This window comes from Felis catus, chromosome E3 (genome assembly GCF_018350175.1).
Source record: "Felis catus isolate Fca126 chromosome E3, F.catus_Fca126_mat1.0, whole genome shotgun sequence".
Taxonomy (NCBI): Eukaryota; Metazoa; Chordata; class Mammalia; order Carnivora; family Felidae; genus Felis; species Felis catus.
Window position 1 is genome coordinate 22,932,501 of NC_058383.1, and position 25,222 is coordinate 22,957,722.

Sequence of the window (25,222 nt, forward strand, 5' to 3'; positions counted from 1 at the left end):
TTCCCTAAACGTCTGTTGACAGAACGTGTGGATGTGGTCAGCTGTCCACACCCTTCTGATTATTTGATGTTTTTGTGCACTGCAGGTTCCTATGGGTTTTTAGCCCCAACAGCCAGTACCTTCATCTCTGTGTTGAAGGGCTACCCCTGAGGCTGCCAGAACCTGCTTGTCCTGCATGCTCTAAAGGACCAGAAATGCCTAAAAGTTTCATGCCCTGGGGACGGCCCTTAATCAAAGACTGTCAGTGAGGCTGTGGGGATACTCCAGCTCCTTTGTCCTCAAGTGACAGTTATAGGTATGATCCCTACTATCCCCAAAGCTCCCCTGAAGGGTTGAGCCATCTTTCAGCTCTGTGTGACTTGACTTGATTACCCCCCTTGCTTGACCTCCTTCGTCTCCCCAGCCACGGCTCCCCTCCCCTCCCCATTTCCTCTGTTCGAGGAGGGGTTGGAGAACACAACCTAATAAATCACCTACATACAAATCCTGGTCTCATGTCCCCAGATCTGCTCCTGGGGAACCCAGTCTAAGACAGAGCTGATGAGTCAATGAACAGAAGGAAAGTATAATGAATTCAGAAATCAATAACTATTTGTTGAACACTACTGCATGGAAGGAATGGAAGCAGTCGGTTAAGCATCCAACTTTGGCTCAGGTCATGATCTCATGGTTCGTGAGTTCGAGCCCCACGTCAGGCTCTGTGCTGACATCTCAGAGCCTGGAGCCTGCTTCAGATTCTGTCTCTCTCTCTTTCTCTGACCCTCCTCTGCCCGCGCTTTGTGTTTCTGTCTCTCAAAAATAAATAAACGTTAAATTTTTTTTTTAAATACAGAGTAGGCAGGTATATGGCTCAAGGAAGGAGGGATGGCTCTAGGCATGGTGGGGAGGGATGTCTGAGGCTAGTCAGACTTCACAGGCAGAAGTAAGACTGTCTGAGCCTTGAAGGAAAGAGAAGATGGCACCAAGAAAGGCTTAGTGAGTACAGCAGTGTGGCAAGATTAAAATGGTGAGACTTTAAAGACAGGATGTGAAGACTTGGAATCCACTCAAATGAGTTTGGACTTTATCTCATAAAGTGATTGGGGGAGGAGGGTCAACATTAATTTATTCATTCAACAAACATTTAGGGAGCTAAACACGTGGCACACCCAGGCAGGAACATGATGTACTGTAGGAGGGGTGATCTTTCACTGAACTGCCTGTTCTGGACACCAGAATCTTGACTATATATATTAGTTGGCTCCACCTATAATTTCTGGATAAAGTTTTTTTGCTTACGTAATTTTGTCCTGTATGTATATGTTTTTCTGATTGTAAAACAAAACATTATCATCATAAAAAAAAAAAAAAACCAAGCATTTGAAGGACTGTGCATGGAAGGGAAAGAAGGATCTTCTATTCAAGGAGAGGAGTGGAAATCTGTTTGAAGGGGGTTGGGCTGGCCCTCACCCCGTGGAGGCTGGTTGGAAGTAGAAAGTTCCCACGCTGGGTTTGGGCTTGCAGTCCCCAGAAGCAATTATGAGAAAGAGCCTTGGCAGGCAACTTCCAGGCTGTGTTTCTGATTTTCTGCAAGCATTTCAATATCTTCATTATGCCTTTTTTTTTTTTTTTTGAGAAAGAGAAAGAGAGAGAGAGAGAGAGAGAGAGAATATGAGCAGGAGAGAGGGGCAGAAGGAAAGAGAGAGACTCTTAAGCAACCTCCATGCTCAGCGCAGAGCCTGACGCAGGGCTCAATCTTATGACCCTGGGATCATGACCTGAGCCAAAATCAAGAGTTGGATGCTCAACCGACTGAGCCACCCTGGCGCCTGTCTTCATTATGCTTTGAAAGGAGGTTAAAGCTAGGTTAAGCCTGTGTCTAATTAAAATGGGGTGACGACTGCCAAACAGATGGCTGAAGATGAACTGTGAAGTCTTGAGTAACAGCAGTTCTAGCAAGAGGAGCTGATGGAAGTGGCAGGGGACTTGGAGAGGAAGCTTCTAAACATTCCTTGGAGAGCCAGGATAGGGGTGGGGGAAGACTGCACTTTCTGCTACCTGGGAGAGCTGGGGATTGTAGTCATCATACTATGAACATTTTTAAAATGTGACTTGATTTGGTAGGCATGGGTGGGTGATGTCTGGAGCACTCTTTCTTGCATATGTTTTACATTTTATTAGAATGTTCCACAAAGGTTGTGCCTGTTTATAGAACCACTAACAGACGATTAGACCACTCATTCCTCTGCATCCTCACACACACTGGTTTTACCAGGTTTTATTCTTTGCCAGTTCAATAGGTGAAATTGAACAAAATTATTGTCGTAACATAAACTTACTCATTAGTACGGTTGAGCATCTTTGGGATAGTTTTTCATCATTTTTATTCCTTCTGGACCATCCTTGTTTGTTTGTGCATTTCTTATTGATTTGTAAGAACTCTTTGCATATAAATGATTTTGTCTAGGGGAGCCTAGGTGGCTCAGTCGGTTGAGCATCCGACTTCAACTCAGGTCGCGATCTCGCGGTCCGTGAGTTCGAGCCCCGCGTCGGGCTCTGGGCTGATGGCTCAGAGCCTGGAGCCTGCTTCTGATTCTGTGTCTCCCTCTCTCTCTGCCCCTCCCCCGTTCATGCTCTGTCTCTCTCTGTCTCAAAATAAATAAAACGTTAAAAAAAATTAAAAAAAAAAGATTTTGTCTAGTTTGTGTGACATATCTTGTAAATGATGTTCCCACTTGAATACAAATTAAATAATTATTATGAGGATGTTTCTTTCAATATTCATAACAATAACTGTACTTTTTTTTGATAGTTATAATTATTAATTCTTTACCTTTCATTCTCTTTAGACTTGGTTCTATGTTCATTTGTCCATGCATTTGTTCGTCATCTTGGTTTATCTTCCAGTTGGCCACATTTTGTGTCCTCAAGTAATTTTTCCAGAATGAGTCATAGCATTCTAAGACCTGAGTTCTTCCATATCTGAAAATGTCTTTTGGTTCTATTTCCACATGAGTAATAAACGGGATATAGAATTTAGCCCTCTATTGATGTTGCTCGTGGCATTCAGGTGAGGGAGAAAAAGTGGGATTGAGTAAGGAGAATGGAGAATAGAAGGAGTGAATTATGTGAATCAGAACTGAATGGAAGATAGAATTTGAGATAGAGGCTGTGGTCAGCTTTTGAAGGCCCCTCAAAGCCAAGAGAGAGGGAGCTGAAGGCATCTGACGGGAGGGAGAACACCCACACAGCCAGATTTTAAAAAGATTAACTGGGCAGAGGTAATGGGAAGGATTAGAGGGGAAGACAAAGGACTGTTTTATTATCAGTTAGGAATAATCGTGGCTACAAGTCCCAGAAAGTGATAAGTAGAGGCTGATTTATATCACATAACAAGGGGTCCAGAAGAGCAGGGACTAGTGTTGGTTTCGTTGCTCATTGATATTGGGCTGATGTCATTGCAGTTCTCTTGGCCTTTTCCTCATGGTGGCAATATGGCTGCCACAGCTCCATACTTCTTATTTTCATTCAAGGCACAAGAGAGAGGGAAGCGGAGGTATGGTCACAGCCGACTCATTTTATTAGAAAAGCAAAAACTTCCCAGAACTCTCCCCATCCCAGCAGATGTTTATATCTCAATGGCCAGAGCTCTGTCATTTGTTCATATTATCTGCAAGGGAGGCTGAGAAGGCAAGTTCTTTATATGGGCTCATTTCATCAGAAAAATAGGGAATGGATTTTTTTTTTATTTTTATTTTTTTCAACGTTTTTTATTTATTTTTGGGACAGAGAGAGACAGAGCATGAACGGGGGAGGGGCAGAGAGAGAGGGAGACACAGAATCGGAAACAGGCTCCGAGCCATCAGCCCAGAGCCTGACGCGGGGCTCGAACTCACGGACCGCGAGATCGTGACCTGGCTGAAGTCGGACGCTCAACCGACTGCGCCACCCAGGCGCCCCAGGGAATGGATATTTACAGGCAACTGAAAGGGTCTGCCAGAACACAAAAAGTACCACCACCGTCCCCCCTCCCCAATTTTAAAAAACCAAATAAATAAATTGGACTACATTTAAAATAAAAACTTTTGTCTGTTCATCAGATAACACCATGAAGGCAAACAGCACTGGGGGAAAAAAAAAGATGCTGACAAAGGAATTGTAGTCAGAATACACAAGGATCTACAAATTGATAATAAAAAAGACAGACAACCTAATAGAGAACAACAAGGCAATAGAAAAAGTCACTTCACAAAAGAGAGTATCTGAATGGTCCATAAACATTTAAAAATGTGCTATCATTAGTTACCAGGAAAATATCCATTAAAACCACAGTGAGTTACCATTATACAGCCACCAGTATGGCTTAAATGAAAGATACACATGACCAATTGTGGAGGAGGATGTGGGCTCTCGTACCCTGCTGGCGGGAGTAAAAATTGGTGCAATTACTATGAAAGTCACTTCAGTCTGCTAAAACTGGTCTTAGGTATACTCCATGACCCAGCAATTCCACTTTCAACAGAAACAGCCAGCAAAAGGAAAACATGTACATATAAATACAGGTGTGTGTATTTACTTATTTAGTTAATGAGGGACGTGTGCTAGAATGTTCAATAGCAGAACCACTTATAATTACTCCAAACTGGAAGCTACCGCATGCCTATCATCAGAACACATAAATAAATTGTGGTATATTCATCCATGGGAATACTATCAACAATGATCATGAACCCCTTATGAATGCATGCAAGCACACATATGACCTTGAACCTAATGCTGAGCAAAGAGGTCATGCAGTATATACTGTATGTTTGCATATATGTCATATTCAGACACAGGAGAAACCAGACTATGCTGTTAGAAGTCAGGACAGTAGTTACTGTTGGTGGAGAAAGGGCAGGAAGGGCAGGGTATTAGTGACTGAGAGGGGACAGAAAGGCCGACTTGGAGGGGGTTACTGGTGATGTTCTTCTTGAGCCGGGTGTTGGTCGTACAGTTGTGTTCCATCTGTGACAGTTCGTCATGTTGCATATTTATGCTGTGTGTGCATTGCTTTTTCTGTGTGTAGGTTATACTTCAATGAAGAAAACTAAGGTTTTTGTTTTGTTTTGTTTTAAATTTTTTTCAACGTTTATTTATTTTTGGGACAGAGAGAGACAGAGCATGAACGGGGGATGGGCAGAGAGAGAGGGAGACACAGAATCGGAAACAGGCTCCAGGCTCCGAGCCATCAGCCCAGAGCCTGACGCGGGGCTCGAACTCACGGACCGCGAGATCGTGACCTGGCTGAAGTCGGACGCCCAACCGACTGCGCCACCCAGGCGCCCGGAAAACTAAGGTTTTTAAAAAGTGACTGCCACACCAGACGGTGTGTGTGGTCCCCTGCATGGTCTCCCCTAACTATGGAAGGCTCTGCCCACTGTGCCTGGACTCTTTGGATCTGTCATTCTAATGCAGATATTCAGCAGCACCAATGCTGCCCCTGCCCTAAGTCAACCAAACTGGCTTCTAGTTCAACCGATAGAGCAGATGTCAGTTACTCCATAAAATTGCTATTTATCGCAGGGGTCCCACAGTCAAATGCCAACAGGAGCCAAGCAGGTTACATAAAAAAATGAGGTGGCCAGTAATCACAATAAGTAGTGTGTGTGTGGGTGGTGCCTGGGTGGGTCAGTTGGTGAAGCCTCTGACTTTTGATTTAGACTCAGGTCAAGATCTCACAGTTTGTGGGATCGAGCCTCGCATCAGGCTCTGTGCTGACAGTGAAGAGCCTGCTTGGGATTCGCTCTCTCCCTCTTTGCCTGTCCCCACCCCCAAATAAATAAATCAACATTTTTTTTAACGTTTATTTATTTTTGAGACAGAGAGAGACAGAGCATGAATGGGGGAGGGGCAGAGAGAGAGGGAGACACAGAATCCGAAGCAGGCTCCAGGCTCCGCGCCATCAGCCCAGAGCCCGACGCCGGGCTCGAACTCACGGACCGCAAGATCGCGACCCGAGTTAAGTCGGACGCTCAACCGACTGAGCCACCCAGGTGCCCCAACATTTGTTTTTTTTATTTAAAATTTTTTTTTCAACATATTTATTTATTTTTGGGACAGAGAGAGACAGAGCATGAATGGGGGAGGGGCAGAGAGAGAGGGAGACACAGAATCGGAAACAGGCTCCAGGCTCTGAGCCATCAGCCCAGAGCCCGACGCGGGGCTCGAACTCACGGACCGCGAGATCGCGACCTGAGTTGAAGTCGGACGCTCAACCGACTGAGCCACCCAGGCGCCCCAACATTTTTTTTTTTTTAAAGATGCAGTGGGGATGGCAGGGAACTGCTTCTAGGGTAGGTATTTGACTGGAGCTCTAGCTGATTAATGAGTTTCAGAATGTGGCCCCAGGCAAGTCAGATTTTCCAGAATTTTTTTTTAAGTTTATTTATTTATTTTTCAGAGAAAGAGAGAGAGAGAGAGAGAACCAAAGGGGCAGAGAGAGAGAGGGAGAGAGAAGGAATCCCAAGCAGGCTCCATGCTGACTGCACGTGGAGCCTCGTGTGGGGCTCAGACTCACAAACTGTGAGACCATGACCTGAGCTGAAGTCATTGCTCAACTGACCAAGCCACCTGGGCACTCCCAGAGTATTTTTTAAAAGAAGCCAGAAATCTAGTTTCCCCTATGAAACGTTTCAGTTTTCACAGTTTGGCAATTTCTTCAAATGAAATGGGCCAATCAAAATAGCCCTTGGGTCAGATTTGGCTGACGGGCCTCCTGTTTGCAACCTCTGGGTTAGTGGTAGAATGAGTCACTCTGAAAGCACTGTATACTGGAGCTATAATAATAAAAACAATAGCTCCTCATTATTGGACACTTATTGGGACCTTTACTTACCATGGTTGCTTGCTTCTCAGATGCCACCCACACCATTTATATAACAACAGCTTTCCAGGAAAAGAAGGGGGAAAAAAAGACAAGGGAAACATTACCATAGTAAATGTATTCATCTATTAAAAGACACACCTAGAAACCTTAAAATGTAAAACAAACAGAACAGAACGAAGATATGCTGAAGAAATGAAATACGTGAGACGCTTTCTCATGTAATTCTTACAAAAACTTCATGTGGTAGACATGGTTAGATCCGTTTCACAGCGTGAGGCTCAGTGAGGCTACTTCGCCGTCCCCAGTTCACATATCTGGTAAGCAGCAGGGCCAGGTATTAAAGCCAGATCTGTCCCACATCTAATGCCCTGCTCTTTTTAAAAAAAAAAAATTTTTTAATGTTTATTTATTTTTGAGAGAGAGAGAGACAGAGCGCAAGCCCAGAAGAGGCAGAGAGAGAGGGTGACACAGAATCTGAAGCAGGCTCCAGTCTCTGAGCTGTCAGCACAGAGCCTGACTGGGGCTCGAACCCATGAACCGTGAGATCATGACCTAGGTCAAAGTTGGAAGCTCAACTGACTGAGCCAGCCAGGCGCCCCTCCAATGCCCCCACTCTTAATCGTTGTGATGCATTGCTTCCCTTTGTGGAATGAGCATCATCGAGAGCAAAGGTTGTAGATTTTGGTGTGACAGCGGGCTGCACAGCTAACAAATAGCCCCACACGTGTAATGGCACCAATGAAATAAAAATGCATTCCTTGTTCATTTGATCACCTTGGTGGCTGTGCTCAACTCTTCGGTTCAGTCCTTCAGACTCTGTCATCTTCAACATGTGGCTTCACCACCTTGCTGGGCTGGACGGGGAAGGAGCAAGAAAGAGGCACCTCCAAATTTGGAGATCTTCAGAAAGTGGCACCCTCTCACATTCTACTCAGAACGCAGGCCACCTTAATCCACAAGAGGGGGTAGGACAGCCACTCCCTTATTGCTATAGAAGATAAAAATAAATTTTAATGAAAAGCTACCAGTCTTTTTCACAAAGTGGCTTATTGGCACCAAACGATATTGAATCATTGAGGAAAAACAATCTCAATTTGGGGCTAATAGGTCTTTAACATTTCTCTATGTTTGCCAGCCTCTTTTGTAATGAAGAGAACAGACAATGGTGCTTAGTAGAGCTTACTAACATCATTTATTTTTATTATATTCTACAGTTGCCTTTTCTTTTTCACAATGGATGCTGGGTAGGGATGTAAAGTTTCCTTTTATAATTAATGTGTTTAAATTGAAAATAGTTGGTAAAGAAGATGTGGCACACACACACAATGGAGTACTACTCGGGGACGAAAAAGAATGAAATCTTGCCATTTGCAACAATGTGAATGGACCCAGAGGGTATTATGCTAAGTCAGTCAGAGAAAGATGATTTCAGATCATATGTGGAAGATCATATGATTTCCCTCATATGTGGAATTTGAGAAACAGAGGGGGGAAGGGAAGAAAAAATAAGATAAAAACAGAGAGGGAAGGCAAACCATAAGAGACTCTGAAAAATAGAGAATAAACTGAAGGTTGATGGGGGTGGGGGGGAGGGGGATCAGTAAATGGGTGATAGGCATTAAGGAGGGCACTTGTTGGGATGAGCACTGGGTGTTACATGTTAAGTGATGAATCACTGGGTTCTACTCCTGAAACCATTATTACACTATATGTTAACTAACTTGAATTTAAATTAAAAAAAAAAAAGAAAATATTCGGTAGATGTTAAAAACAATTGTGCAGTGGCATGTGGGTATGAAAATTGGAAAGGTGTTTTGCATGACTTCATGGTGATAGAGAGCGTATCCCACTACAGACCCCTAACCCTGTTCCTGAAGCTGTGGAAAGAAGTCAGCATGGTGGGCCCCATCTTGGTAGCTAGGTTGTGGGAGCCAGGCTGAGGGCAGACACGCTCTGCTGGACGCCGAGGCTGGTGCTGGGGGTCCCATGAGAACAGTCCAACTGTAAGGGAAATCTGAGGCCAGGTCCCTGTTCCTCTGTTCCCACTGGCCAGGTGCTCAGGGTATAGACAGGGGCATGTAGGCCCTGGCAGGTGCCTGATGCTTGCACTGGGAAGCTTGCCGATGTCTCTTCCCTCCCTAGTTCCCTTTGCACCACTGGGCAACCCTCCAGAGGGCAGAATTCTTGGGTGTTTTTTGGTGGAAGTTTCTGTACTCTGGCTGAGTGCCTGGCTGGCTGCTGCCACACTTCCTGAGGGGAAGGGGAGGGGTGGCACCAGCCCTCAGTCCTGGAACTGAGTGAGTTCCGACCTCAGTCTGAAGCCTGCATCTTTCCTGGAAATGGCTGTTGGCTGAGGCAATTCTTTGTATTCCATCAGGTCAGTGGCAAAGAAGAGACTTTGTCCGGGGAACGGAGGATCATGCGAATCCCTTGGGAGGTGGGGGTCCTTGAAAATGATTTGATGGGCAACATGTTCAGTGTTGGTGAGGGCTCTGGTCCCAGGTGTGCTTCCCGGGTGCCAGGAGAGGATGGCTAGGTCGTGAGAGGCTCTGAGTGGGCATGCTCACTGGTTATCAGGGAAATGCAAATTCGAGCAATGGAGTCTCTTCCCTCTTCAGAGTGGCAGAGCCTTTGAAAGTCTGACAGTGATGCGGGAGAAATGGTATTCTCTGACATTGTGAGTGGGAGAGGGTCTGGGGACATTGATTTGGGAGAACAAATGAACACTCTAGAAAAATGTTAGTGCCTGTTGCCTAAAAAGCCTTTACACACGTGCATAAGGAAGCATGTACAGATTTGTTCACTGAGGCACGGTTGGTAATGGCAAAAGAAAACAAAAACAAAACTGGATACAACTGATATACCCAGCAGTAAGAGAATGGATGAATAAGATGTGATTGTGGCAATTAAAATAAATAACCCGTACTATATGCATCAATATGGCTAGAGCTGAAAAACATAATACTGAATGAAAAAAAAGCGTGTTGCAGGGTGATAAGTATATTGGTTATCTATTGCCATGTGACAAATTATCCCCAAACTTAGTGGCTTGAAACTACCACACACATTTATTATCTTCCTGGTTTGAGTGAGTCATGAATTTAAGTGGGAGGTCCCGTTCAGGGTTTGTTATGAAGTTAAAGCCAAGATGTCAGCTGGGGCTGCAGTCATCTGAAGACTTGGTTGGGACTGGGTGATCCATTTCTGGGGCGGCTTATTCACCTGGCTGTAAGTTCACACTGATTGCTCTTGAGGGGCCTGAGTTCCTCCCCTTGTAAGCCTCTCCATGGGACTCCTTGAGTCCCCTTACAACATAGCAGCTGACTTGCCCCCAGAGTAAGCGATCCACAAAAGCACAAGGCAGGAGCAGCAATGTCTTTTATAATTTTGTTTTGGGAGTCACACGCCATCCCTTCTGCCACATTCTATTCATTGGGAATAATGAATAGAATTCATTCTATTCTACACTGAGTTTAGTGTACACTTAAAGGAAGAGAAATTAGGCTCCATTTTTCAAAGGAAGAATGTGAAAGAATTTGTGGGCGTATTTTAAAACTAGCCTATGTATGATTTGATACCATTTATGTAGTTTAAAAGAATACATTACATGCATAAGCCTGGCCAATCAGAGCTCCCTACCACCCTGGCTACGGTGATAGCTTCAGGGATAGTTATGTGGCACGACTTAGGCTGATCAGAAATCTTCCCAGCCCTTGCCTACTAGAGATTCTGTCTTTGTTCGGGGGTTGCTAGGCTTTTCGGATGTAAGTCTTAGACTGCTTAAGTACATTTTGGCCACCAGAATTGAGAGAGCCTTTCTGAAGGACTAAAAGAAAGTTACAGCCTTGGGGCGCCTGGGTGGCTCAGTCGGTTGAGCGTCCGACTTCGGCTCAGGTCACGATCTCGCGGTCCGTGAGTTCGAGCCCTGCATCAGGCTCTGGGCTGATGGCTCAGAGCCTGGAGCCTGCTTCCGATTCTGTGTCTCCCTCTCTCTCTGCCCCTCCCCCGTTCATGCTCTGTCTCTCTCTGTCTCAAAAATAAATAAACGTTAAAAAAAAAAATTAAAAAAAAAAAAAAAAAAAAAAAGAAAGTTACAGCCCAAATGAGATCATTTGAGCTCCCGGATCAAGACATGCCTGAAACCTGCGTCATTATCTCTAGATTTTTCAGTTACATTGAACAATAAATTCCTTTTTTAACTTATGTTGCTTGAGAATTGGGCTTCCATCCCTTGGTCGTATTAGGGTTCTGCCGGGACACAGAAACAATAGTGTGTGTGTATATATATATATCACACAGCGTCAGTCCCAGTCCAAGCACAGAAGAAAATCGATGTCCAATGTCCCAGCTCAACTGAGAGCTGAGCAGGGAGAGTGGATCATCCTTCCTCTGCCTTCTTGTTCTGCTCAGGTCCTCAGCGGCAGAGGATTGGAGGTGTCCCCTCCTATTGGGGAGGGCCATCTGTTTTACTTAGTCTACCAGTTCAAATGCGAATGGAGCCCCTGGGTGGCTCATTCGGTTGAACTTCTGACCTTGGCTGACGTCATGGTCTCACAGGTTCCTGAGTTCGAACCCCGCATCTGGCTCACTGCTATCAGTGTAGAGAACACTTTGGATCCTCTGTTCTCCTGTATCTCTCTGTCCCTTCCTCTCTCTCTCTCTCTCTCTCTCTCTCTCTCTCTCTCTCTCTCAAAAATAAATAAATAAATAGTAAGGGAGACTGGATGGCTCAGTCAGTTAAGAGTCCAATTTCAGCTTAGATGATGATCTCACAGTTCATGAGTTTGAGCCCCACATTGGACCCTGTGCTGACAGCTCAGAGCCTGGAGCCAGCTTCGGATTCTGTGTCTCCCTCTCTCCCTGTCCCTCCCCTGCTCTCTTTCTGTCTCTCTCAGACATGAATAAGCATTTAAGAAAAATTCAAATGCTACTAAGTCACTAAGTTTTAGGGTAATTTGTTAGGTGGCAACAGATAAGGTTTTGAATCATGATCAGTGTTTTTAAAATTCCCTGGCCTTTTTATAGATCCACATTGCTTATCTCTCTTTCCTAATGTGTTTGTTGCCATTCCTGTTCCTGGGAGTTTTACTTGGTATTGTTCCTTGGGCTGGAGAAATTCATTATGAAATTTGTTTTGGAAAGGTGCATGGGTGGTATCTTTTCCGAACTCCTGCCTGCCAGACCTTTTTTTTTTTAGGTGTTTCACTTGTATATAAGTGGACCACAATCTTCTCTACTAAAAATCTTGCATGTTTTCTCCAGCACGACTATGGTGTCTAAATCTTAGAAGTCTGCTGACAACCTTACTCAGATGTAACATCATTTTTCTGCCTGGGATATTGCAGGAATTTCTCTGTATATATGAGATTTTTTAAATTTCACCAAAAATTAAAAATATATATATACGTTTTGGAGGTTTTTCATTAATTTTTTTTTTTTACTGGTTTTAATGAACTGTCAAGGAATCATTTTACTTCTTGTTCTGCGACCACTTCTGTTATTCCCTTGAATCTTTTTCTCTGTTCTGTTTTTCTAGAGATTTAATTAGATGCCCATTTATCCCTTGAATCTCTTCTCCTTTCTGCTTATCTTTTTTTTTCCTTCATTTTTTTTCTCTCTGAGTTTTAGAACCCTCTAATCTGATCTTCAAATTTTTTGACTTGATTTTATGCAACATCCAATCTTCTGTTAACTAACTGCCTCTAGGTCCCTTTGAAATTCAGTAGATATATTTTCCATCTCCAGAATAATTTTATAGCCTAGAGTTATTTTCTTATTAAGAATTGTTTGAGAGGGGCACCTGGGTGGCTCAATCTGTTAAGTGTCTGACTCTTGATTTCGGCTCAGGTCATGATCTCAGGGTTGTAGGGTGGGGCCCTGAGCTCCCAGCTGACAGTGTGGAACCTGCTTGGGATTCTCTCTTTCTGCCCCTCCCCCACTCTTGCTCTCTCTCAAAATAAATAAATACGTAAACATTTTAAAAAGAGAGAGAATTGTTTGAGAGCTTCAGCAGCTTCTAATCTTTAAGACTACAAATTAGCAAATTTTCTCCTTTACATTTTGTCCTCTGGGCCATCAGGGTGACTTATCCTGGGACATTTGCCCTAATCCCTCATATCAGCATCCTTTTGACCTGCTAGATCTCCGTATATGTGCAGTCATGATTCCCTGTTTCCTCATTCTTAGAGAAGGAGGCCTATGTTTGTTCAACACTGGGCGTTAAGATGGGTTACATTCTGTTTGAATGTTTTTGGCCTGGATAAAGAGAGGAGGGAAAAGTTTATATTTACTGTACCTTTACTTTGCCCTGTTAAAGAGTCAGCAACCTGCGGAGATAGGGAGGGAGCTTCAGCCCAGAACAGATGCACTGGGGATTTCACCTTTGTGCCCAGTAGCCTCTTTTATCTTCAGATTTAACTGGAGCCATGACACCTTCTTAAGCAAGCCCAGCTGGCCTTACTGAGGGCCATGTATGGGGTCACCCTGTTTAATCTAGCATATCTCTTGGGACATTGTTGGATATGTCTCCCTGCCCCCACCTTGACCATCATCCTCACTGACTGCACCCACTGCTGTCCCCGGCTGGTGTACTTAGAGGTAGCATGGATCATGGGGCATCTTTTGGCCTCTTCTACCTGCTCCTGGAATGGGTTTTTTATTGTCTGGAATGAATCAGTGGCTTGGCAGTCCCTAACCTCAGTCTGGTTGAAGCTCAGTATATCTTAAGGAAAGAGATTCCTGAATGTTTCTGGCCTGCCATATTTTTTACCTGTGGGGTAGAGTTTTTTCTCACAATAAACCTCATTCTCACTTTGCTGCACTCTCCTTCACTTGGCTGAACAAGCCATGCCTCAGGCCTCAGCTTACACCCTGCTTCCTCCAGGAAATGTTCCGGGAAGTTCCCCCAAGTAGATACCCTGTGCTGTGCTCTTAGAAACTCTTATATTCTGCCTGTCACAGGACTCACCACCTGGGGTTCTAACTCTGTTTACTGATCTGTCTTCCCCTGTAGCATGTAGCCTACAGAGTATGGCAGTGCCTGCTCATTCATTCATTCATCCATTCAAAAAACATTTACGAGGAGCCAAGTATGTATGAGCCACAGTGCTAGGCGCTGTTTTTGTCCCATGTCCAGTGTGTGTCACAGATTGTTGAGTAAATATTCAATGTAAGACTATGTGGCCAACTTCAGGGAAACAAAGATGGCAGCCGGTGATCAGCAAGAATGTTGGAACACTGGTGGGTGGGGCTTCATTGCAGTTTAGGGAGCAAAGTAAGTCCTAGCGTGGAGAGAGCTGAGCTCCCCTAGCCTCAGCTGGTGCCCTGAGGTCTGGAAGCCTGTGGTGGGAACTGCCTAACAGTAGCAGTGGCAAGGAGTGAGCCAGGGCTGAAAACTGGACAGACCCTAAATGTTGTAGAAGAGACATCAGGTGGCCAAAGGAAAGCAGTATATTTGTGGCTGAGTCCTCCAGGCTGGGGTTCTGCACCCATGAGCCACTGTCCTGGAGTGTGGGAAGTAATTAAACGTATGGACTTTGCAGTCAAAGAAAGTTATTTAAGTTCTCAGAGCCTCAGTTTCCTTTTCTGTAAAATGGGAATAAAAGTAGCTTCGTGGGCCACTGTAAGGATTCAATAAAGTGTGCAATGAGTGTAGCACAACAGCCTAGTGTCTGGCTTACAGCAAAAGTTTTTACCAATGTAAAGTTTTACGATGTAAAATTACTATCTAGACTTGCTTTTATTATCTGTAGTACATTTGGGGAAGATAAGAGGAGAAAAACTTTTGCCCCAGTCTGGAGGTATATCTTCAACTCTCTCTTGGGTTCTCTTGGAGCCTTGGGTATGCACCAGCCTGTAGCAAGTGAAAGGTCCCTTCCTGGGCCTGCGCCTTCCCAGACTTCTCTGTGGCTGAGTTGTAGCACAGAATTACTGGGTTTTCCCTCACGTGCTGCATCTGGAGATAAGGTCCAAGATAAGGTCTCATGACCTTGCCATGAGAAGGTAAAAATCTCAGCACTCACTAGCCCCACCTAAACACAGTAATATCCAAGATAAAAGGTGTTATCCAGAAATCAAGGGAAAAGCTAAATGAAAGGGCTATCCTGGGACCAAGTAGAAAGGAGTGTAGGACAAAGGGGGTTTGAAAGAGCCCCTGATGAAGTCCTCTGTCCCCAGATTTACAAGTGTAAGTTGTGGCTCTGGTCCAGTGCATTGAGGCAACTCTCTTTCTAAGCCTGCCCATCGTTTAGGACTTGGTGACTGATTGGATTGCGGGTGGGGCAAAATGACTTCTAGCTGTTACTGCCTGACTAACTGCGTAGATGGAAGGGCCACCCGCTGACATTTTGGGAAGGCGAACATATTTTGTGGGGGAGAAGAGACCAAGTTCAGTTGTGAACATAGAGACTTTTGAGGTGTTTGATGGGTGTTGATGTAAAAATGCCTAGAAGGGAACTGAAAATGTGGATCTGGAACTCCCAGAGAGTTATATAAAAATATGGATTAGGAGTACCTGGGTGGCTCAGTCGGTTAAGCATCCAACTCTTGATCTCGGCTCAGGCCATGATCTCACGGTTTATGAGATCAAGCCCACATCAGGCTCCACACTGACAGCGCAGAGCCTGCTTGGGATTCTCACTCTGCCCCTCCCCAGCTTGAGTGTGCGCTCTCTCTCTCAAAATAAGTAAATAAATATCTTTTTTTAACTGCAAATAAGGAGAAGATAATGGCTGCTGCAAAGGGGCAAGAATAAGATAGTCTAGAAGTATGCAGTAAAATGAGAAGAGAAGCAAAGAGAAAGCCATGGAGAACTGCCACTAGGAGAGGGACTATGGCAGAAGGAAAGCCATCAAAGATGAGGAAGAGGGAAAGATCAGAGAAGTAAGAAAAAACACGGGAACTAGATGGGATACCACCTGGCATTTTAAGAAGAATTTTGATTCACTGGAAAAGAAATGCAATTGAATTCTCAAGACATGGAAACACACTTAGCCTCTTTCATAAAGAAATGCATGATTGGGGCACCTGGGTGGCTCAGTTGGTTGGGCATCCGACTTCGGCTCAGGTCATGATCTCGCAGTGCGTGGGTTCATGCCCCACATGGGGCTCTGTGCTGACAGCTCAGAGCCTGGAGCCTGCTTTGAATTCTGTGTCTCCCTCTTTCTCTGCCCTTCCCTGCTCATGCTCTGTCTCTCTATGTCTCTCAAAAATAAATAAACATTGAAAAAAAATCTTTAAAGAAATGCACGATTAAACAGTGAAGAGACATCATTTTGAACAAATCTATCAGATCAGCAAGAATGGGAAAGTTTCACACTGTGTTGAAAGAGGATGTGGCGAGGCGCCTGGGTGGCGCAGTCGGTTAAGCGTCCGACTTCAGCCAGGTCACGATCTCGCGGTCCGGGAGTTCGAGCCCCGCGTCGGGCTCTGGGCTGATGGCTCAGAGCCTGGAGCCTGTTTCCGATTCTGTGTCTCCCTCTCTCTCTGCCCCTCCCCCGTTCATGCTCTGTCTCTCTCTGTCCCCAAAATAAATAAACGTTGAAAAAAAATAAAAAAAAAAAAAAAAGAAAGAGGATGTGGGAAAATAGGCACGCTAAAAGAGTAAAGGCATATACCCTTTGGCCCCGTAATTCCACTTCTAGGAATCCTTGGATGGATGTGCTTATACAGGCATGCAGAGAGGTACATAGAAGGATATTGAGTGCAGCATTATTTGTTGTAGCAAAGGTTGGAAACAAGCGTCCATCACTGGGGGAGTGCCAAATAAACAATGGCACATTATTTCAGTGGAGGGTATGGGGTTGTTAAAACAAATAAGGGAGGTCAATAAGTAATGATGTGGAACAATAGCCCAGATATTTGAAGTGAAAAAAGGCAGCAGAATACAACTGGAAGTGCTATGATTTATATGAAAATTGATAAGAGTGTGGCTTCGGAGCCAGGCTGCCTTGGTTTAAATCCCCAGATCCACCACTCTCTGGCTTTGTGACTGGAGGAAAGTCCCCTTCACAGGGGGATCAGTGATGTGGATGAGATTTACTTTGCCCTTTCGTACTTTTTGAGTTTTTTTAAAACCTCGAGCATGCGTTACCAATTTTTTTTTATTAAAAAATTTAATCAAGGAAGACATGTGGGTAGCAAATAAGCACATGGAAAGATGCTCAAATCCATTAGGCGTTAGGGAAATGCACATTAAAAGCACAATATCACTTTATACCTATTAGTATGGCAGCAGTTGCAAAGATGGACAGTTCTAAGTGCTGTGAAGATGTGGAACGACAGGAATTCTCACACTGCTGGCGGGGATGTAGAATGGTACAGCCACTCTGGAAAACGGACTGGCAGTTTCTTATAAAGTTAAGTATATCCCTGCATAGTGCCCCAGCACCTCCGAAATGAACAACTTGTGTTTTTTTTTAAGTTTATTTATTTTGAGAGAGAGCGTCCCAGCGTGAGCACGGGGGAGGGGCCGGAAAGAGTGAGAGAGAGAGAATCCCAAGCAGGCCCCAAGCTGCAAGTCAGTGCAGAGCCTGACTTGGGGCTCAGTCTCAAGACTGTGAGATCATGACCTGAGCCGAAACAAAGAATCAAACACTTAGCCGATAGAACCACCCAGGCGCCAATGAAAAACTTATGTTGGCAGAAAAACATGTATTTGAATGTTCTTAAAAGCTTTTTTTTTTTTTAATTAAGTTTATTTACTTATTTTGAGAGAGAGAGAGCAAGTGGGGTAGGGCCAGAGAGAGAGGGGAGATAATGAATTCCAAGCAGGCTCTACGCTGTCAGTGCAAAGCCTGATACAGGGCTTGAACCCACAAACCGTGAGATCATGACCTGAACCGAAGTCAGATGCTCAACCAACTGAGCCACCCAGGTGCCCCTTTGTTTGTTTGTTTGTTTGTTTGTTTGTTTGTTTTAAAGAATGGTCTAGTCTATACTATTCAGTGACAAAGGGAAATTTAACGGGATAAGTCTGAGAAGGGTGCATTTGATTGGGTCCTTCTGTGGCCAACTTTGCTGGAGCATCATGATGTGGGAGGGATGGAGTTGGATCCCAGACTGTAAGGAGTTTGAGAGTCAATGAGGAATTGAAGAAGTGAGGCAGCTATCTGAGGTTATCTTCCAAAAAATATATCTGTACCTGGATACTGAATAAATACAACCCAACCTGTCTGGTTACAAAAGAAGTACAGATTAAAGCAACACTGCTGTGGCCCATCTGATTGGTACAGACTGATAGCCTGGGAGCCTTGGTGTAGGGAAGTGGTGTCTAATCTTTGTAGAAGGCAATTTGAAATCAAGAGACCCACCCCCACCCCCCAAAGTGTCAACTTTTTGACCTAGCCACTCCACAAGGAATTTATCCTAAGAAAATAACTAGACTACTGGGCAAAGGTGGAGTTATAAGGTTGTTAAATCCAGGTGTCACTTATAATGTAAACCAGTGGAAACAGCCCATGTATCAAGCAATAAAGGATTAATTAAGTAAAATAATGGTGTATTCATCCCAGAATTTGCTTGCAGTCTTCAACATTTTGTGATCTACACAATAATCTGGGATAGGAAAGGACTGGGTGATGGAGAAATGGGACATCTTTTTTTTTTTTCTTGTGATGAGAATTTTTTTTTCTTAATTTTATTTTTTATTTTTTAAAATTTACATCCAAATTAGTTATCATATGATAACTAATGATAACTAATCATCAACAATGATTTCAGGAGTAGATTCCTTAATGCCCCTTACCCATTTAGCCCATCCCCCCTCCCACAACCCCTCCCGTAACCCTCAGTTTGTTCTCCATATTTATGAGTCTCTTCTGTTTTGTCCCCCTCCCTGTTTTTATAGTATTTTTGCTTCCCATTTAGCCCATCCCCCCTCCCACACCCCCTCCAGTAACTCTCTGTTTGTTCTCCATATTTATGAGTCTTTTCTGTTTTGTCCCCCTCCCTGTTTTTATAGTATTTTTGTTTCCCTTCCCTTATGTTCATCTGTTTTGTCTCTTAAAGTCCTCATATGAGTGAAGTCATATGATTTTTGTCTTTCTCTGACTGACTAATTTCACTTAGTATAATACCCTCCAGTTTCATCCACGTAGTTGTAAATGGCAAGATTTCATTCTTTTGGATTGTCGAGTAATACTCCATTGCATATATATATATACCACATTTTCTTTATCCACTCATCCATTGATGGACATTTGGGCTCTTTCCATACTTTGGCTATTGTTGATAGTGCTGCTATAAACATGGGGGTGCATGTGCCCCTTCGAAACGGCATCCTTGTATCCCTTGGATGAATATTTAGTAGTGCAATTGCTGGGTTGTAGGGTAGTTCTATTTTTAGTTTTTTGAGGAACCTCCATACTGTTTTCCAGAGTGGCTGCACCCGCTTGCATTGCCACCAACATTGTAAAAGAGATCCTCTTTCTCTGCATCCTCGCCAACATCTGTTGTTGCCTGAGTTGTTAATATGAGCCATTCTGACAGGTGTAAGGTGGTATCTCATTGTGGTTTTGATTTGTATTTCCCTGATGATGAGTGCTATTGAGCATTTTCTCATGTGTTGGTTGGCCATCTGGATGTTTTCCTTGGAGAAGTGTCTATTCATGTCTTTTGCCCGAAATGGGACGTCTTTATTTTTGCTAAACACTCTTTTCTACCTTTAGAACTTTGAATCAATTACCTATCAAAAAGTTAAAAGAAAAATTTGAATAAAATAGAAATTATGATCTGGAGTTATAATTACTAACATGGAAGGCCATTTATAATACAGTGTTTAGTGGGAAAAATACACTGAAGTGTAGGGTGAACATATTTTGTAAAAAAAAAAAAAGATTTATGTGGATAAAGCATTGTAGTGGAAGAACATAACATTAGCTGTAGTTGTGTCTAGATGGTGGCTTTGGTGACCGTGATTTTTTTCTCTTTTTAGATTTGTACTTTCTGATTTTTAAAAGAATGATAGGCCTTGTCTAACTAAAAATATACTGGTTTGGGACACTGGTGGAAAAAACTGGAGAAAGAGAATATAGTTTGTTGTTTAGTTCATAGTATTGTACCAACATCAATTTCTCAGTTTTGACAACTGGGCCATGGTTCTGTAAGATGCTAACATTAGGGGAAACTGGATGACGGGTATACGGGAACTTTCTGCATGATCTTTGTGACTCATTTATAAATCTAAAATGATTTCAAAAAAAAAGCTTGGTGGTAAAGGGAGGAGGAAGATAGGGTATGAATAGAGAGGGATTTTAGGACAGGAGCATTTTCACAGGCAGAGAAGGGGTCAGGAGAATTGCTAAGAAGCAAGAAGAGGGGCTGTGATAGAGCAAGGTGGCTGAGGCAGGCAGGTGGGATGGGCCAAGGTGGACAAGTGTCTCTTTCTCCAAGACTGGAGAGAAAATAGCAAAGACAAAGGGGGATGTAGCTAAAGTTTATTCGCAGAAGAGTTTAGGCCAACCCACTTACCTGGGTTTTCACTGGGAGGTAGGGGCCAGCTCACCTGCGGAAGGTGAGAGGGGTGGGGAAGGTGTGGAGCCTTCGAGGACAGAGAAGTCCTGGAAGCCAAAATGAGTCATTCAACCCAAATGACCATGATACAGCAGTATTTCCCAATTATCCCAGGAGATAAGAGTCACTTGGAATGTGTTAAAATCACAGAGTCCCTAGGCCTTCCATTGATACCTACTTAATCAGAAATTCCAGAGGAGAGACTTGATAATCTTTATATTTAACAAATGCCCCAGGAGGTTCTTCTCCAGAGGGAAGTAGGAGGGACACCAAAGTAAAAAGAATTGCTCAAAGTGTGCTTGGAGGACCAGCAGCAGTGGCCTCACCTGGGAGCTGGTTAGAACTGCACACTTCACTCCAGACCTAAGAAACCTTCAACTGCGTTTTCAATTTGATCCCTAACTGAATCACATACACACCAAAGTTTTAGAAGTGTTATGTTAAGTAATCCCCATTGGCATGCATATGTACAACTGACACAATTACATGACTCTCCCCAGTGATGAGATCACAGGGATGGAGGAAGGAACTCCCATTTGGACTGAACAGGGTGGGGAGGGTGGAAAGAGTAAGATGGTGGTGGTAGAAAGGTTTGAGCATGGGGTCTAGGATGGAAAGAAGGTAAAAGGGAGGGCTGATGAGCTGAGAAAGTCTGGAGATTTGGATTGGGTCAAGAAGCTGGGGTAGAGGGAGCACAGGGCAGAAAGGGTGGAGGGATGGGAGGGAAGTTCATATCCAAGGTGTTGCCTAGGTAGTGGGTGGCTACAGAGCAATTGGAATGGAGGCACTCATGGAGTTGGGCGGTCTCCTGATTGAGTAGGTTATTCACGGTTTAAGTTCCAGTTGTTCAAGGTGAGGCTCTATGCTTGTTTGTTCAGCCACCATTCTTTGGGGATCCTGGTGATTTGGCTGGAATTCACTCTTATAGGGATGAGTATGTGACCTAGACATGGCCCGCTAGAGTGCTTCATTCTCTGGTCACAGTGATTTGGCTCAGAACTGAGCATGTGACCCAAGCAGGACCAATCAGAATCTCTTAGTGATTTTGATCTGTGTTAAGCTGGGCAAGAAGAAATTCATTTCCTTAGACATGAATGAGTCAAAGCAATAACGGCTTGTGAGGGATGGTGGTGGATGTCAGAGGCCATCTTCTTGCTCAATGGAGAAAGATGATTTTGAGAATAAAGGCAAGGACACCACGGAAATGGGTAACAGGGATGGATGAAGCCCGATGACTGACAGAACACCTGGGTGCTTCCATGCCTAAGGCTAGATGCATCTGCATGTCTCATTTAAGTGAGTGAAAATATTCAGCTCCTTTGTTGAAGGCCACGTGAGCCAGAGTATCTGTCTCAACTGAAAAAGCGTGACTACAAGAAGAAAATAAGGCAGCACGGGCTGACATCGTCAGAGGAAGTCAACAGAACCCTTGGGTGATGATGGATGTCATGTGACAAGGATGAATGAGGGTGGTATGTCTGATGCCAGGAGCCTCGGAGGAGGGCAATAAGGAATGGCATGGAAGTAGAGGAGAGGGTCCAGGAGAATGTCAAGAGCACCTGGAGAAATGCCTGCTGGCAAGGGAGCAGCCTCCACCAAAAGCCTGATAAGCAAAGCCTGGTCACTAACTGGGCCTGGCCCTCATCTGGGTTGAACCTTGATCTTGACCACAGATTGACTTCTGACCCTGACTATGGGCTGGGCCGTCCCGTGGCCATGAGTTGACCCTTGGCTCAGGGCACATACCAAACCTTGATCCTGTTCTTTTTCTCTTTTTTCAGACTCAGTGTCAAGTGTCTGGAGCAAGCTGGCTGGTTCAGGGCAACCACAATGTCCCTTATTCCATGAATTGCACTCATCACTCGGGAAGGTCTAGGACATTATTTCAAGATCCCAATCCTTGGCCCAGAACTCCAACTGCAGTTTTCCATCGGGAGAACCAGCCAGTGACCTCCCAAATCTTCCCCTCTCTCTGGACATCTCTGCCCCAGGGGGAAATGATGAGGACACCCTCTTGGCTCCTGGAGTGTTCGGTAAGCCTGTCCATTTCCATAAACTGTCAGCCAAGGATGTGAAGGGCAGGTTGGCATTGGTTCTGTCCCTGTCCTCAGATCTGCATTAAAATGTGCTTCCCCAGTGATCCAATTTGCTGATTTCTCAGGTGCCCAGCTGTAAGCCAAAAAGTTTAAGTCAGCAATAGCAGATCCCAGCGTTCCACAACTGCCTTGAGAACCTTCAGGAGTTACAAAGCCAGAGCTCGTTTTTGTTGTTGTTGTTTGTTTGTTTTTTGGTTTTTTGTTTTTGTTTTTTTTTTCAACGTTTATTTATTTTTGGGACAGAGAGAGACAGAGCATGAACGGGGGAGGGGCAGAGAGAGAGGGAGACACAGAATCGGAAACAGGCTCCAGGCTCCGAGCCATCAGCCCAGAGCCCGACGCGGGGCTCGAACTCACGGACCGCGAGATCGTGACCTGGCTGAAGTCGGACGCTTAACCGACTGCGCCACCCAGGCGCCCCTTGTTTTTGTTTTAATTAGAGATACAATAGCTTCTTTTATCAGTAAGGCCCGGAGGACATTTTCCTGTGGTCCCCACAGTTCTTTGTAGCCAGAAACTGCCCCTAGGGCAGCAAAGAGTTGTAGTAAGCAGTGTTTGATCAACCTTAGCCCATTAGCTACCTGGCAGCCTGGATAATGTCTGATCATGAAATAACCTAGTGTTGTAAAAACAACAATGAAACCCAACGCTAGCAAACTCTACCAAGGGTCTTTTGTGAGCCAGGCCCTCAGCTAAGCACTTAGTATCTGCCTTATCTCATTTTATCCTCAAAATAATGTTAGACAGTGGAAACTGTTATTAGCCCCTCTTGACAAATAAGGAAACTGATTCATGGATTGGTTAAGTAACTTGCCCAAAGTTACACAGCTGGTATGTGTTGGGACCTGGATTTGAAACAGGTCCCAGGACCAGGTAGTCTGACTTCAGAGTTTATTGGATAGGTGGGTGGCAGGATGGATGGGTGGATAAATGGATAATGGATGGATGGGTGACTGGAGGTATTCAAGGAAGCAGAAATTTGTTCTGAGGTTGGTGGGGACCTGGGGATTGACTGGTTGTGGGAGGTTGGCAAGGAACCATGGATAGCTAGTCAATTGTCTCCCCAAAGATCTCTTTGCTTTTCTTCTCTTTCTCATGTTCTTATTTAAATCCTGTCATGTTGCTGGGTTGAATCACCCTCTGAGCTTGACAGAGTTCCTTCATGAAAACATAACCCAGAAGATCTATCAAGGAAGCCTGTCACTGCGGAATAATAGCTGGTCTTTATTTTCTCATATGTGCTTTTCTGAGATTTTCTAATCTATGACATGTAGCAGGTTTCTGTTTGTGCTGAACCAGCATGCTTTCTTCCTTCCTGTGAGAGCAGTACCCTAGTGGGCAATCTCTTCTTACCCCACTGTCTTTCAGTGTATTTTGCGGGGGAAAGGAGGCTGCTCCCCCAATGCAGAAACAGCCAAGTGATCCAGGTCTGGCCAGTCACAGTGTTTCATCTGTTTGGCCACAGTGATCAGTTCAAGAAAAGACCGGTGACTCAATTATGTCCAGTGCAAATCCATAAACCCATGGGATAACTTTTTTTTTTTAAATAGTTGTAAGAGATAAACTCTCTTTCTTTTGGAGGTGCCGAGAGATGGGGTACATGTCTGGGGCTTCCAGCATCCATTGTGCCCCTGTAAGGGGGTGTGTCTGAGAATGGAGTTAACACAGTATAGCCCAGGGGAGAGGCAGAAAGTAATTAAGAGTCCTGATCTTATCATTTCAGCCTCTGGATCCAGCCATACCTGAAGATGGAGATGCATTTCTGGTTGTCAGAGCTGAAATTTATTTCTTTTTTCTCAATCCAACTTGAGTTAGGTTTTTGACACTTGCAGACAAGGTTCCTAACACAGTATGTATCACTCTTGTATAAATACAAATGAAAATTTGTAACGTAACATTAATAATGTTATGAAACAGAAATAATGTTATGTTAATAACATTAATGATGTTATGAAAAGAGAACAAAAGACAACCACCAGATTCCTGAGTACATGCAGTCAACAAACAGCTGTCAAACAATAGTTTGTCAAACAAACACCCGCAGGTCTGGCCAGAGAGATGAGAACAGCAGCTGGGAAGTTTCCTCCAGAAGTGTTCCTGGAGGAGGGTGAGGGAATATTTGAACAATCAGTTCTGTTTCACCTTCTCCTCCTGATCTTTCCAGTTTCCAACTGGGCACAATGAGACTCCTTCAGTATGTAGCCTGCAATTAAAGCGCATGTCTCAGGAATCTTGCCGATCCAGGCCCCTTCTCCACCCTGGGCTGGTCCTGCCTTGGGAGAGAAGAAGCTGAGATGGTTCTGTAGCTGGCTGGGAAGCGGCAGTGGCTGCGTGGGGAGACTGAGCCTGGCGGTGACCTTCCCAGGAGAGTCATCCTGAAAGATGCCTGGCCGGCCATCTCCTGGGGCTGCCTCAGTGGAGGAGGGAAGGGACAGAGCCAGGGCGATATTTGACTCTTGAGGGCATTTCCTAGAACACCATGTTGCTTTTAGGATGCTGTTAACATCCACATCATACCTATCTTACTACCCACTCATCATTTTCTTCCTTTACCGAGATTTTTTTTTTTTTCCAGAGAGAAACAGCGTGAGTGGGGAGACAGGGAGAGCAGAGAGAGAGGGAGACAGAGAATCCCAAGTAGGCCGAACCTGATGCGGGGCTTGAACTCACGAAACTGCAAGATCGTGACCTGAGACATCTTCTCTGAGATTTTAAAAAATTGAGCAAAATCATGCGTTCTAGAGGAGCACATAAAACACCATGTTTGGTT

The 25,222-nt window shown here is 44.4% G+C and overlaps 1 long non-coding RNA gene across 2 annotated transcripts in view; it reads left to right on the forward strand.

Annotated features, from left to right (window-relative positions):
- Positions 1-25,222, forward strand: part of LOC109495245 — a 97,403-nt gene that overhangs the window by 42,950 nt on the left and 29,231 nt on the right. For both annotated transcript variants that reach the window (XR_006590945.1, XR_006590946.1), the window contains one exon: positions 22,138-22,389. This is a non-coding gene — a long non-coding RNA (uncharacterized LOC109495245). The remainder of the gene's footprint in view (positions 1-22,137; positions 22,390-25,222) is intronic.